Consider the following 15,159-nt stretch of genomic DNA (forward strand, 5'->3'; position numbering starts at 1 on the left):
ACATCAATATAGCATAATTTTTCTCATACTGTACAACAATTACTATTTTTTCATTATTGTAAGGGGTAGGTTTAGGGTTGGGTTAGGTGTAGACATTAATAAATCACAAGCTGTAACCCTGTGTCATGTACAAGACATTAAATAAATAAATCAAAAGCCCCATGAGGTTTGAACAGCCTACTTGGAGCTCAAGTCCCACCCATTTGGAGTTGGCTCCAACCTCTGTTTCTACCTAACTCCAACAAACTGAACTGAGTGCGTCATATAAGGACAATATACAAAAGGTGCAGAGCGGATTGAGAACCACCACTAAAGGAGTGGAACTATGAGGATGGGATTCAAACCCCCACGTGCAGAGCACAATGGATTAGCAGGCCAACACCTTAACCACTCAGCCACCTCATCACACGAGTACCTTCCCGACTGAAATCTGCACTCTGGTGGTTTTCCTGCAGCTCCTTTTAGCACAATGGCGTTGAAGCTCACCTTTACGCCAAATGTATACTTTATTTTTGTACGTGTACACTAGCGTATGCATACAGTTGACACATAGACTTTCGAAGTATATCCCTTTTGTTTGCGTGCTCTCTGTAAAGTTTCATCTTTGTCCAGCCTTTATGACTGCAAAAGCAAAAGGTAGCACATTTGATACGGGACCTCCCTCAGAACTTGTTTGCAGTATCCTTGCACTCTTCAGTATCCTACCCGACCCCCCTGGGGGCTCATCGAATCATTCCTGACCTCGGCCACGAGCTTTAGAACTCCTCCTCTTTGTTACAAGGATACCCATAATTCTCTCCCCGCGGGGTTCAGGAAAGCAACGCTCACTCTTCTTTAATTAAAGAGAGAGCATTGAATAAGGCTTCTCGTACATATTGCTAGCTGGTTTCGTAGACACACCACGCAGCCATCAGTGCCAGAAGACTGATTACACTGCAGTTTGAAGCTTGTTACCACCCTGTCATTCCACGTCCGCATGGGTGCACGGGAGAGGTCGCGACCTTCTCTGCCATTCTTTCGCAGAGGCAATATTGTAGCTTATGAGGTACATCCGAGGCACGATTATTGTTGGTTGAAAACTTTACCCAGTACCCCACCAGGATGACTTTAAATACATTCAGCCTTGGCAATTTTTGCTAGCTTCTCTGGAAGCTTAATATCTTGTTGACAAAAGAGGTTCCTTTACTGTTTCGTGCTGCAATTTATTCTGTGGATAAAGGCAGAATCGGAAGAAGGCGTTTAGAGCACAGTGGATTAGCAGTGCATCTACTTGACCAATCAGCCACCTTGGCTGCGTTCCACTACACTTTTAGACACGCACTCGCGAACTTCCCTAAGCACTTCCTCTCGGGGGAATCCCCGCTTCCATTTTGAAGTGCGTTCCACTTAGAGTGGCCTTTTATTGTGGCCAGCCTAAGGCACACCTGTGCAATAATCATGCTGTCTAATCAGCATCTTGATATGCCACACCTGTGAGGTGGATGGATTATCTCGGCAAAGGAGAAGTGCTCACTAACACGGATTTAGACAGATTTGTGATCAATATTTGAGAGAAATAGGCCTTTTGTGTACATAGAAAAATCTTAGATCTTTGAGTTCAGCTCATAAAAAATGGGGGCAAAAACAAAAGTGTTGCGTTTATAATTTTGTTCAGTGTAAGTGAAAACTATTATTGCAATGATAATTTTATGTGTGAGTAGTCATGGATTAAAATAAAATGCTTAAAGTGCTTAAAAAATAAAATTACCTAACTTGACTAAATGTTTTCTTTTTTTCCTTCACAGACAGCTCCTTCTGGGGCATTATTGCAAGGTCCATCTGTAGTTCCGCTTCCTTGTTTGTGGTCGGAGACCTTGCCACCAGAGGATCACAAGTGGATTGGCAAAAGGCTTTTCAAAATGGGATCCAAGGGAAAGCCAGAGCTTCGTGATAACTTCCAACTCTGGTATTACCCACCACAGCCAGCACTTATCTACAATCAGGCTCCAGCTCCAGACAGATTCTTTTGTCATTCTCTTCTGCTGTGGATGCCGTACAAGCTGTGGAGGGTTAAGGTTCTCTGTCCCAATCCTGCCTGTGGACAACATCAGCTGACAGGAGGTGGTCTGCACAAAAGGGCACGGCCGGTTCTAGACATTGACAGAACGTACAACATGGTCACAGAAACCCTCATCTGTACCAAGTGTAGAGCCTCGCATGTGTCCTGGAGTCAGACTGTCCTGCAACAGCTAGATCTGGGCCATCGCACTGAGTTTCAGGTCATCCTCATGCGGAAGTAAGTACACTTTCATTCCTCATCCTGTTGTTAGCCCATCATCACATATATAAGTAAATACTTTACAAATTAAAAATCTAAAATATATGAATGTGTGGATTTTGCATTTCCTAAGGTACGCCTGTGATATGCGGGTCATCCGGCTCCTGCGTGAGCGTGGCTTAGGCAACAGCCCCACGTGGGTTGTCAAGCAGCTGCGTGAAAACCACAGCGAGCAGTGGCTCCATTGTCTGGCCCGGTACACCATCCAATGTATTGACTTCCTCAATCAACCCGGGCTGATGCCAGTAAAATTCCAGGAGCCCCCAGAGCCTATAGCGGTGCCAAGCTGCACGTGGCTGCTCACCGTTTACAGCCGATATCCTGACAAGGCTGGATGAAATCCATGCAAGGATAACATCCACCTATGGCTCTGTCTAGATTGATTCCACTAAAAAGGTTAGTTGTGGATTTGTTTATTAATGCTGTTGTTTATATACCAGCACTGTATCTGTCACGGTCGGTGGTAGTGTGAGGAGCGCGGAACGAGGAGACCAGGAGTATGAAACAAAGGGATTTATTCTTGTCACAGGGAGTCACACGTAGCACGAGGAGAAGACATCAACATACAATTCCAGACAAGGGAGAACTGAATGGGCTAGAACTAAATAGGGTAGATAACGAGGGGCAGACAGGTAATGGGGATAACTAATAAAAAGAAACAGGTGATACGAACAATGTGAAAAGGAACTGGAAGGACCAAATAAGGAAAACAGGAACTCAACGGGAACATACACATGACAGATCGCCCCCCTCCCGGACGGCGCATCCCGCGCCGTAACAGTACCATCTGGGAGGGGGGGCGGGCGCTGGTGCAGGACTGGAACTGGGCCGAGACAAGGAGAGCCTCCAGGGCGGATCAGGAAGCCATGGCGGAGCCGGGGGCTTGGGAGGCCATGGCGGAGCCGGGGGCTCGGGAGGCCATGGCGGACTTGACTCGGGAACGGCCGGCAGATGGGTCCCGGATCGGGATCGGAAGCTCTCCAGACACCGGATGACTCCCTCCTTCCAGCCAAGGTTGGTGGTGTCTGGGAGCTCCTCGGGACGATGGTAGGTTATCCCGATCCAGAACAATGTCAGGAGGGTTTCTCCTTCGAGGGAGCTGGCGAGGGCGAGCGGCACGAACGCCTTCGTGTAGAGAGACCAGGAGTACGAAACAAAGGGATTTATTCTTGTCACAGGGAATCACACGTAGCACGAGGAAAAGCCATCAACATACAATTCCAGACAAGGGAGAACTGAACGGGCTAGAAGTAAATAGGGTAGATAACGAGGGGCAGACAGGTGATGGGGATAACTAATAACAAGGGACAGGTGATACTAATAATGTGAAAAGGAACTGGAAGGACCAAATAAGGAAAACAGGAACTCAACGGGAACATACACGTGACAGTATCTGTATTTTACATGGTGTGATGTTTGATTATATTTACAGCATGCTTTATATCATGTCTTATTAGGCAAGCTAAGGCAAGTTCATTTATATAGCACATTTCATACACAATGGTAATTCAAAGTGCTTTACATAGGAGAAAATAAAATAATAATAACAATAAAACACGGAATTTAAAAACTTTGAAAATGATTTAAAAATTGATTTAAGAGGTATCAAATGAATTTAAAACAGTTAAGAATAGAAAATGATTATACATAAAATATAGTGCAATCAGTTCGGACATGGCACAGTGCTCATTCAATAAATGCACAGCTAAACAGATGAGTTTTGAGTCTCCATTTAAATGTGACTAAAGTTTTAGCATATCTGATCTCTTCTGGAAGCTGATTCCAACTGCGGGCAGCATAATAACTAAAAGCGGACTCCCCTTGTTTTGTGTGAACCCTTGGTATTTCTAACTGACTCGATCCTAATGATCTGAGTGGTCTGTTAGGTTTATATTCAGTGAGCATATCTGCTATGTATTTAGGTCCTAGGCTATTGTACTATTTCCTCCAAAATTTTGCTATCTCTTCAAAAGCAGACATAGTATCCTCTTTTTGATATTGCGGTCGAATCTGTCTGACCTCTGCATAACTTGGGGATGTGCTAATCGCCTTCCTGATATTATTGATCTTCTCAGAAAAGAAGGAAGCAAACTAATTGCATTTGCTGTCGGAGAGCATTTCACTGGCAATCTGACTTGGGGGGTTTGTCAGTCTCTCAACAGTAGCAAAAAGAGTGCGAGTGTTATTTAAGTTACTGTTTATAAGGTTTGAGAAGAAGGTCTGTCTAGCTTTGCCTAGTTCCACATTGAAAGCACGAAAGGAATCAAGGAGAAGATCAACAGAGTCTGCAGAAATGCTTGGAGTTAAAGATACAGCCTCCATAAATAGCACACTAGTGTTTTCTTTAGTGCATCTCTGACAGAGACAGATCTAGATTCAGTGGTAACAGAGATCAATATATCAAAGAAAATACAGAAGTGATCAGATAGTGCTACGTCCTTAATAACAATGGATGAAATGTTTAGACCTCTACTGATGAGTAAATCTAACGTATGTCCACGATTGTGTGTAGGTTCATGCACATGCTGAATCAGGTCAAAAGTGTTTAAAACAGTTATAATTTATTTTGTAGTTTTGCTTTCTGCATTATCTATGTGAATATTAAAATCCCCTGCGATAGCAAAACAGTCAAACTCTGAGGAAATCATTGATAGCATATCTGTGAACTCTTCAACAAAGGCTGGAGAGTATTTTGGAGGCCTGTAAATAATGATAAGCAGAATGTGTGGAGCACCTTTCAACACAATCCCTAGATATTACAGATCACCAAGAAGCTGGCTGGGACAGCGAGGGGAACGGGACTCTGGCTTACCTCTGTTGGCAATGAGTTTGGTCAAGTGCTCATAAGTGTGCTGACAGCCCAGGAAGGAGCAGGACTGGACATGATGGTAGACGGTCTGGTGAAAAGATACCAGCAGGCTGGTGTGGCTCCACCTGCTGTGTTGTACGTGGACTGTGGGTGCTGCACCGAGGTGGGAGAGACCAAGCTGAAAACCAGATTCAGAGGCTGGCCAGATCTCGTGATACGCTTGGACATCTGGCATTTGGCAATGAGTTTGGTCAAGTGCTCATAAGTGTGCTGACAGCCCAGGAAGGAGCAGGACTGGACATGATGATAGACGGTCTGGTGAAAAGATACCAGCAGGCTGTTGTGGATCCACCTGCTGTGTTGTACGTGGACTGTGGGTGCTGCATAGAGGTGGGCGAGACCAAGCTGAAAACCAGATTCAGAGGCTGGCCAGATCTCGTGATACGCTTGCATATCTGGCATTTTATGCGCAGGATTGCCTTGGGGTGTACAACAGATGCCCATCAGCTGTACCCCATCTTCATGTCATGTCTATAAGCATGCATCTTTTAATGGGATGTGGCTGTTGTCTCTATGCTATAAAAAGCAAAGAGAGAGCTGTTGATGTCCCAGGGTTGGCCTGCGCTGACAGATGAAGATGCCAGCAAGCATCTGAGCAGGGAGGAGCTGACTCTACATTGCCGGAGGAGGACCCGTGGAGAGGAGACTACCATCCTTCACCTTGAACGACTGCTTACCGAGCTCCTGAGCAGCAAGGGCAATGACTCCCTGGGTGTTCCTCTCCTGGACCGAGAAAGGATGGAGCACATCTGGAGTGTCCAGAAGAAGCACGTCAAGTGTATCCAAGACCCCCCTGGTGTTGCGCTCTATACAGAGACAGGGAGCTTAACCAAGGGAGGTGTGCTTCTGAAGACATACAGATGTGCCAGAGGCTCCACTTCTCTTGAATCCTTTCATTTACACGACAGCTGAAGATGTCAACAAGCATCTGACCAGGGAGGAGCTGGCTCTACATTGCCGGAGGAGGACCCGTGGAGAGGAGACTCCCATCCTTCTCCTTGAATGACTGCTTACAGAGCTCCTGAGCAGCAAGGGCAATGACTCCCTGGGTGTTCCTCTCCTGGACCGAGAAAGGATGGAGCACATCTGGAGTGTCCAGAAGAAGCACGTCAAGTGTATCCAAGACCCCCCTGGTGTTGCGCTCTATACAGAGACAGGGAGCTTAACCACGGGAGGTGTGCTTCTAAAGACATACAGATGTGCCAGAGGCTCCACTTCTCTTGAATCCTTTCATTTACACCTAAACCGTTTCACCCCAGTCTTTGTCACACACACTGTGCATATGTAAAGAAAGAACATTAAGTGTTTTTGTGTGTTTAACACTCCCTAAAAACTGTTGTGTCTGTTTACATGCACCAGTGCAAACAGTCTGAACTTTCAGATTTATTTGCTGGAGGGTCTACAGAGGTGGAACCAGGATCAGGAGGCTGCTTCCCTGTCATCGGAGCCATCAGCTTTATGCAGCTACACAGGAGAACTTGTTCACTGTGTAAACAGCAATTATGAAAAGCTGTTTGGCAGGAAAGTGGCCCCCACGTTTTGTCCTCCTGCCTGTCACACCGGTAAGATAAATTATTATTGTTAATTAACTTGTAATTTCTGTGTAATCTCAGTCGATATTTTTATATTTAAGACTATAAAGTCTATTGCATCTGTATTTTAGACCACTAAATTATCAACATGATCAAATTTTTTTGCCGCGGGAGTTTTGCTCGTTCATTCTCGTGAGTGTTTACATTCCTCCGCAAGCGCACATGAGCTCAGCTTTACAGAAACTCGCTGATCAGATCGCAGAGACAGAACAACAACACCCGGACTCTGTTTTAATCATTCTTGGGGACTTTAATAAAGCAAATCTCTCCCGTGAACTGCCAAAATACAGACAGCACATCACTTATCCCACCAGAGACAGTAATATATTGGATCACTGTTACACCACAACAAAGAATGCAATCATATATCAGTTTCTGTGAAGACGTGCATTCCTACCAGGACTCATCTAACTTACAACAATGACAAACCATGGTTCACTGCAAAACTCAGACAGCATCGTCAGGCCAAAGAAGATGCTTACAGGAAGGGGGACAATGTCTTGTATAAACAGGCCAAATACACACTGGAAAAGGAGATCAGAGTGGCAAAGAGGAATTATTCTGAAAAGCTAAGGACTCAGTTCACTTCCAGCGACTCAGCATCAGTGTGGAAAAGTCTGAAAGAGATCACCAACTACAAGACACCATCCCCCAGCACTGTGGAGAATCAACAACTGGCAGACGATCTGAATGAGTTCTACTGCAGGTTTGAAAAAACACCCCACACCCGTCCTGATCACCTCTCCACACAACCCGTCACACCTCCATATTCTCTGAGACAACAAGAGACAAAAATACTTCAATATAGGCTGATGATGGTATATAACTGTCTTAAATTATTCCCTTAATATTTCTCTTGTGGCCCGTATAGTGAAAAACATGAGAAGAAACGTATTTCGGGTTAAACAGGTTCTTTTTGAAAATCTGTACACGAAATAAAGTTGCTCTTAATTTTCATTGATGACTGCAATGTTAATCATTTTAATTATAGGTCTATAATTCAATTGTATAAATTAAAAGACCTGTTTAAAAAAACTTAAAAAAAAACATTTTCAATGAGCAGTAACCTAAGCTAATAGCCTAAATTTTAATTATCCTCACAGCTCGCCATACGGTAATGCACTATGAAATTATTGCGGCGCAATAATTTCATGTCATTTAATAATAAAAGTAACCTAATAATAATAGGCTTAATAATAAGAAGAATGTAACAGGCCTACATTACTTGGATATGCTAAATCCTCTTAATATTGGCAATTTTTGATGCTTTGTTTTGACAATATCTTTGTCGACACATGATACGACGCATCTCAGCGAGGGGAGGTTATCACGGGGCCCCCCCCGCAGTGCGTGCCCGTCTGCTATGCCACTGTGTGGAAATAATTGTATGAATTGTCGGCACTTTATCTATTGTAAAAAATGGTTAGAATGTACCATGTTTTCCTGCCAGTTGGCATTGAGAGTGACTGACACTTGATGGTCAGAAAAAATGACTAAACAGATATGTGTAAAAAAATTAAATAATAATAAAAAAATTTAAATTTTAAAATCCCTACTTTCTCTCTTTTCTATGTGCATTCATAAATTGTATTAATTTGTATGTGTCATATTCGGCAGTTGGCATTAAAGTTATATCACTAATAACAGTGGACATTTGAGAAGTTTATACCACAGAGAAAAAAAAATCTAAAATATGCCTATTTCGAAGCTGCTGTATATAAAAAAACACAAGGTGGCTGAATTTGTATTCTGAAGCTTATAGGCGTTCATTATTTTCACTCAATTTAATTAGTTTTTTAGCACCCCCTCTGAACTGTTAAGCCCCCCTTTAGAAATTAAAAGCAAACAGCGTTGTCGCGCAGCCTACTTCTCTCATTCGGCATTAATCCAGTTAAATGTGTCCATATTTGCGATGTATTTGAATGCTAAACTAATATTTATTATGTAAACCAGGCTTATAACGCACTTAAACATCCAAGTCACATGAGCAAATGTGTCTTTGGCCCGAGCTCAGGCTGAATGGCACCGATTGTAGCTACTACGCAGTACGCACTATTTAAATTAACCAGTGTATCTATATGTTTGGTTGACTGTATTTTATTCTGATAATGAACAGGCTGCAATGTTTGCAATGCTGTATGTGTGTGCGTGAGGCGCCGGCCCGATCGAACAGCGGAAACAAACAGCAAAAAAATATTCCATTCATCTTTGGTTATACAGATCATTCGAAACTGTGTTTACTTTTATTTCTGTCATCTCGGTTTCCTTTCAGTGAACTTTCGTAGAGTGCCGCACCACACAAATAGCCTATGAACCAAACTCAGCAGCATATCTCTCAGTCTTTTCCTTTCGTTTTGTTAATCTGTTAGTTAGGCTATTTAAGTAAAATATTTCGCATATTCATTCATTTTATATATAGGCTATGATTTAATAAAAACAGATTTTGTTATTTTTAGTTCAACTTAATTTTTGTTGCTTGTCTGCGCTCATCCACCGCCTTTTTTCTCTTCTCCGACCCCACAGCTCTCTCCGATAGCTTAGTGTTAGTGGCACCAGTCCAGGTGTTTCCAGGTTTTACTTGTGCTATTTCTCCATATTGAGAGTTTGGTGTCGCACATATTGCTAAGCATTTTTATCCTTTTCTCCAATAAACTGAAAATAACAGGAGTGTGTCCATCTCACAAATGTAGAATCTGTCTCGTTACTCCCAACACTGGCTGTAAGGTACGGCCACCTCGTCCTGTGCACTGTGGTGTTTTTCAGCCACTCTCAATAACATGACAGAGACCAGGCTCAGCATGACGTTGTAAATGGTTGGGTGGTTGCAAAAGGTAACTCTTCAACTGAGCTGCAAGGAGCATTGGGTTCTAGGGGATAGGGGACTCACAGTGGTTTTGAAAGAGAGAGCTGTGCTTCTGATTCTTTTATGCGCTGCTTCTGCTTTGTGGGAAAGAACATTGAGAGAACACCTGAGTCTAGCAAGAGGAACCAGACTCTGCCTACTGCATGCAACAGCTGCATTCGTATTCTGCGCTTTAATGAAGCTGCTCTAATAGAGGGGTAGCCCATCCTGACAAGCTGAATACGGCCATCAGGATGCGCTACCAGCCTAAACAATGAGGTCAAATTCATGATTAAGGTGGGAAATTAATGACAACAGAATGCCAGCAGGCCAGTTTAATGCCTCATCTGAAGGATGCTCCTTTTCACAGTCTAAAGTCTGCGTCATTACACTAGAACTTTTGTACCCGTTCAAGCCAGGGAATGATCACCCCCTGCTGGCTGGACCAAAACTAACTGCAGCAGCAAGCTACATTTTCACAAATGGTCTCCCACCAGTGTATCGACTAGGCTCTGGCCTGCTTAGCTTTAGCTAGGAACCAAACTCTGCCTACTGCATGCAACAGCTGAATTCCCAGTATACGTCTTAATGAAGCTGCTCTAATAGAGGGGTAGCGAAACCTGACAAGCTAAATATGGCCATCAGGATGCGCTACCAGCCTAAACAAGGAGGTCAAATTCATGATTAAGGTGGGGAATTAATGACAACAGAATGTCAGGAGGCCAGTTCAATGCCTCATGTGAACGACGCACCTTTTTACACGTGCCAGTCTAACGCTTAATCAAAAGATTGCTTCTTCTTACATTCTGAATTCCGATTCGTTATACTAAGAATTTTGCACCCATACAAGCCAGGGAATGATCACCCCCTGCTGGCTGGACTAAAACTAGCTTCAGCAGCAAGCTAGTTGCTCTGAACGGCCTACCAGCCATCAGAATCTGCTACCAGCATCAAAAAGAAAACAAAGTCAAATTCGTAATTGAAGTGGGGAATTCATGACAACAGAATGTCAGGAGGCCAGTTTAATGCCTCGTCTGAAGGATGCTCCTTTTCACAGTCTAAAGTCTGCATCATTACACTAGGACTTTTGCTACATCTTAATGAAGCTGCTCTAATAGAGGGGTAGCGCATCCTTACAAGCTCAGTACGGCCATCAGGATGCGCTACAAGCCTAAACAATGAGGTCAAATTCATGATTAAGGTGGGGAATTAATGACAACAGAATGCCAGGAGGCCAGTTTAATACCTCATGTGAACGACGCTCCTTTTTACAGGTGCCAGTCTAAAGTATTATCAAAAGGTTATTTCTTTTTACATTCTGAAGTCCATTTCGTTATACTAAGACTTTTACACCAATACAAGTCAGGGAATGAGCTCCCCCTGCTGGCCAGACTAAAACTAGCTCCAGCAGCAAGCTAGTTGTTCACAACGGCCTACCAGCCATCAGAATGTGCTACCAGCATCAAAAAGAAAACAAAATCAAATTTGTAATTGAGGTAGGGAATTCATGACAACAGAATGTCAGGAGGCCAATTTAATGCCTCTTCTGAAGGATGCTCCTTTTCACAGTCTAAAGTCCATGCCATTACACTAGGACTTTTGCAACCATTCAAGCCAGGGAATGAGCACCCCTTGCTGGTCGGACTAAAACTAGCTCAGGCAGCAAGCTAGTTGTTCACAAATGTTCTCCCACCAGTGTACCGACCAGGCTCTGGCCTGCTTAGCTTTAGTGGGAAACCAGACTCTGCCTACTGCATGGGCATCCCTGCCTTACACACCTTGAAATCTCAATATAATCCATTAAAAATCCATTTACTTTAATACAACTTAAAATGTCAGTATAGAAACATTTCATCCATATTATAAAATTCCTCCCAAACCCAAATTAATTAATCAATTAAGTCAAACACATATTTATGCTATACTCTGTCGAAAGCTTTTTCCAAATCTATGCTAATTACATATCCCCCTTCACCTTTTTCTTTCATATACCACATTAGGTCTCTAATATTTCTTACTATGTCTGATATATCTCTATTTAAGACACCATATGTGTCACAGTGTTGCCTACTGTGTCAGAGCGAGGAGCGAAGGAGTGAAGGAGACGTAGGAGAATACAACATGAACAATCTTTTTTTATCCAAAGGGCACAAAGAACACACACGTAGGAACGGTGATCGACGTATAAGACCACACAACCAAACTCAGAACAGGAACCACTTAAATACACAGTGTCCGGGAGGTCCACGGGGCGATGGTAATTGGCCCCGTGCCAGAACAAAGAGTTGATGGTGGCGTCATCTAAAGCCGTTGCCACAGCAAGAACGCCCTGGCATACTCAATGGCGGAGATCTCTATGGGCTAGCACAATGAATCTAGTGGCGATTTCCATAATCGCGGGGGGGAAACAAGGGGAAACAAAAGACTTTTAAAACAAAACGGGGAGAAGGAGCCGTGGTGGTCTTCTGCTCTGTCTGCTCAGGTCTGGTGGTCTTCTGCTCCGTCTGCTCCGGTCTGGTGGTCTTCTGCTTCGTCTGCTCCGGTCTGGGGGTCTTCTGCTCTGTCTGCTCCGGCCTGGTGGTCTTCTGCTCAGCCATGGTGGACTTCTGCTCCGTCTGCCCCGCCGTGGTGATTTCCTGCTCTGCCTGCTTCACTCTGGCTCTATGTTCCGCCCTGGTCCTCTGTTCCGCCGGTTCTACCCTGGTTCCCTGCTCCGCCCTGGCTCCCTGCTTCGCCGGCTCCACCCTGGTTTTCTGTTCCGCCTTGGTGCTCTGCCGGCTCTGCCTCAGTCCCCAGTCTTTCCACGTGGACCTGGCCCTCCGTCCCTCCCCCTGTTCCGCCTCCGCTCCACCACCCTCCTGGACTGTACTGTGTTTGGAGTGTCTGGAAGTCGCTCCTTGTGGGGGGGCTCTGTCACAAATCCGATCTGGTCCGTGGACTTCTGTCCGATTACCACCAGAGTTCGCTCGTTCATTATATTGACTCTCTTACTACACAGACTGTTACACGTCACCACGGACTACATTTCCCATTCACCATTGCACTGATTACACACACAGCTGCAACCAGTCAAATACCCTACATAAGTCATGGACTTCCTCTTCCTCACTGCCGAGTATTGTATGCATGTATCACTGTTCTGCTGATAGCATTATTACAGAGCCAGTTTCCTAGTTCAGTAAAGTCATTGCCCTGTCTAGCCTAGTCGTGTTTTTGGATTTCGCATGTCTTGGATTACCCCTCTCGTCTTGCTCTGTTCAGATACTGTTTACCCCTCACCTGGACCATCGACTGTGTTTCGGATTAACACTTCGCATTACCCTGTTTGGACATTGTTCGCCAGAGATCGACCACGCCTGCTCACTGGATTACTCTTCTGTCTTGCCTAGTCTGTCACTGTTTGCTATCATGACTAAGACAACCAATGAGCAAACAGAACTGATAATCACATGACAAGACAATGACCAATGAGAAATGAAAATAATACCTTAAAAATGAAAAGAAACCTTTTGCGATCACATCATTTTAAACCGTCATTTAAAAGTCCAAGGATCCAGTAAATGAATTCAGACAGTAAGTAAGAGAAAATAGTGACTTATGTCCAGATGTCATTAAATGATTCTGTTCAGCGTGTATTTGGCTTAAAAGCAAGAGTGTTTAATAATAGATGCTGGCTGAAGGTGGTCAGAGGTTTAACAATTCTGAATGGATCCATATAGTAGGTTTAGTGGTCTTTGGCATCTCCCTGTGGTTCTGTGTGGTATCGCTGATTGACTTGTGCTAATTTGTATTGAAAACTTTTATTTAATTATTGATTGATTGATTGTGGCACTATACATTCATTGTGAATTATTAAAAAGTACTTATTGATTTAAAATAAATAAATAAATGGGTAGGGGTGGGGTGGGTGTTAAAAAAACCCATGGATGGGTTTTTTCCACTTTAAGCACTGGTCCGAACTGATTGCACTGTATTTTATATATAATCATTTTCTATTTTTAACAGTTTTAAATTAATTTTAAATCAATTTCTAAATCATTTTAAAAGTTATATATATATATATATATATACTGTATATACTGTTATTTCCTTTGTGTTCATCTTGTTTCAAATAATACTTAAATACTTAGTATGGTAATGTATAGTTGTTAACATGTTATGTTTAAAACTATTTCAAAATAAAGAGATATTAATTGAAAATTTACAAAAAATAAGCTTTCCTTCACAGAGTGAGTGTACAGGCATCCGGTACAGGCTATATTAGCACTTATTATACGATTAGTCTCATGATTTCTTATTCTCATGGTTTCTTGGCATCTTGCTTTTTTTGTTTGTTTGTTTATTTTCTTGAGACCAGAAGTCAGAACAGATGTTAACTAATTTTTAATCAAAACAATTTTATTTGTACACTGTATTGACCTTTAAATGAGTGCGTTTTCACAGAAATAGGATACATGGATAAAAGCAGATTTTATATAAATATATGTATAGAGAGAGAGAGAGAGCGAGAGAGAGAGAGCACGCGATGGTTGGTCAGGTGATAAATGTTACATTTCACAACACTGCTCATGATAGATCAATCACAGCCATTTGTGGTTACTGTTTAAGGGATTTTATTTAATTATTTCTTAGAGATCCCTGCTGAAGAAAAAAACAATAGAACCATCACAAAAAAATTCTAATGGTTTCCACTACAAATACCATTACAAATATTACAAACCATCAACTTTTAACCATTTTAACCAAAAATTTTGTAGCGTGTTTTGGGACATATTCCATTAGGATTGATTGGTTTTAACAAGCCACCAATAGAAGGTGACCAGTTTTAAATTAATTTTAAATCAATTTCTAAATCATTTTAAAAGTTAAGTTCCCTGTTTTATTGTTGTGATTTTTTTAATGAATATTTTACTTCCTTTTATGTAAAGCACTTTGAATTACCATTTACCATTACAAATATTACAAACCATCAACTTTTAACCATTTTAACCAAAAATTTTGTAGCGTGTTTTGGGACATATTCCATTAGGATTGATTGGTTTTAACAAGCCACCAATAGAAGGTGACCAATTACCAGTAGAGACCCACAGGGTCCATTAAAGTTTCCATTAAAACCAATACAATTCTCTTTATAACCAATAAAACCATTACAAATTATGTGATGGTGTCTATTGTTTTTTTCAGCAGGGAAGACTGCTGGTCGAATTTAATTTGTATGTGGGGCATAAATCTGTGAATTTATTTAATTAATTATACTTTTTATTATACAAACCTATCCAACAAACATTCTAAAATTTAATGTGTTTTATTGTGGGATACATGAGCCTATGCACAACCTGACGGATGTTTGTTTTCGTGAGCCGCCCAGTGGATTCATTTTGATGTCAGCTGTACACCTGACACATGTTCGCTATCAATTCCTATCGAAAGAAGGTTAGTTCTCGCCTCGCTTCCCCTTTAAATCGAGTGAACTTCCCTGTTCACTCTGCAGTAAGCGTGCAGCAGTGTACGTGTTTCATGTCACAATACATGATTTCAA

At 42.5% G+C, this 15,159-nt stretch overlaps 1 pseudogene; it reads left to right on the forward strand.

Annotated features, from left to right (window-relative positions):
* The first annotated feature begins 976 nt into the window (after positions 1-976).
* LOC107553517 (uncharacterized) lies at positions 977-13,009 on the forward strand (annotated as a pseudogene).
* The last annotated feature ends 2,150 nt before the right edge of the window (positions 13,010-15,159 follow it).

The sequence above is a fragment of the Sinocyclocheilus grahami genome, unplaced genomic scaffold, assembly GCF_001515645.1.
Source record: "Sinocyclocheilus grahami isolate Dianchi unplaced genomic scaffold, SAMN03320097.WGS_v1.1 scaffold474.1, whole genome shotgun sequence".
Taxonomy (NCBI): Eukaryota; Metazoa; Chordata; class Actinopteri; order Cypriniformes; family Cyprinidae; genus Sinocyclocheilus; species Sinocyclocheilus grahami.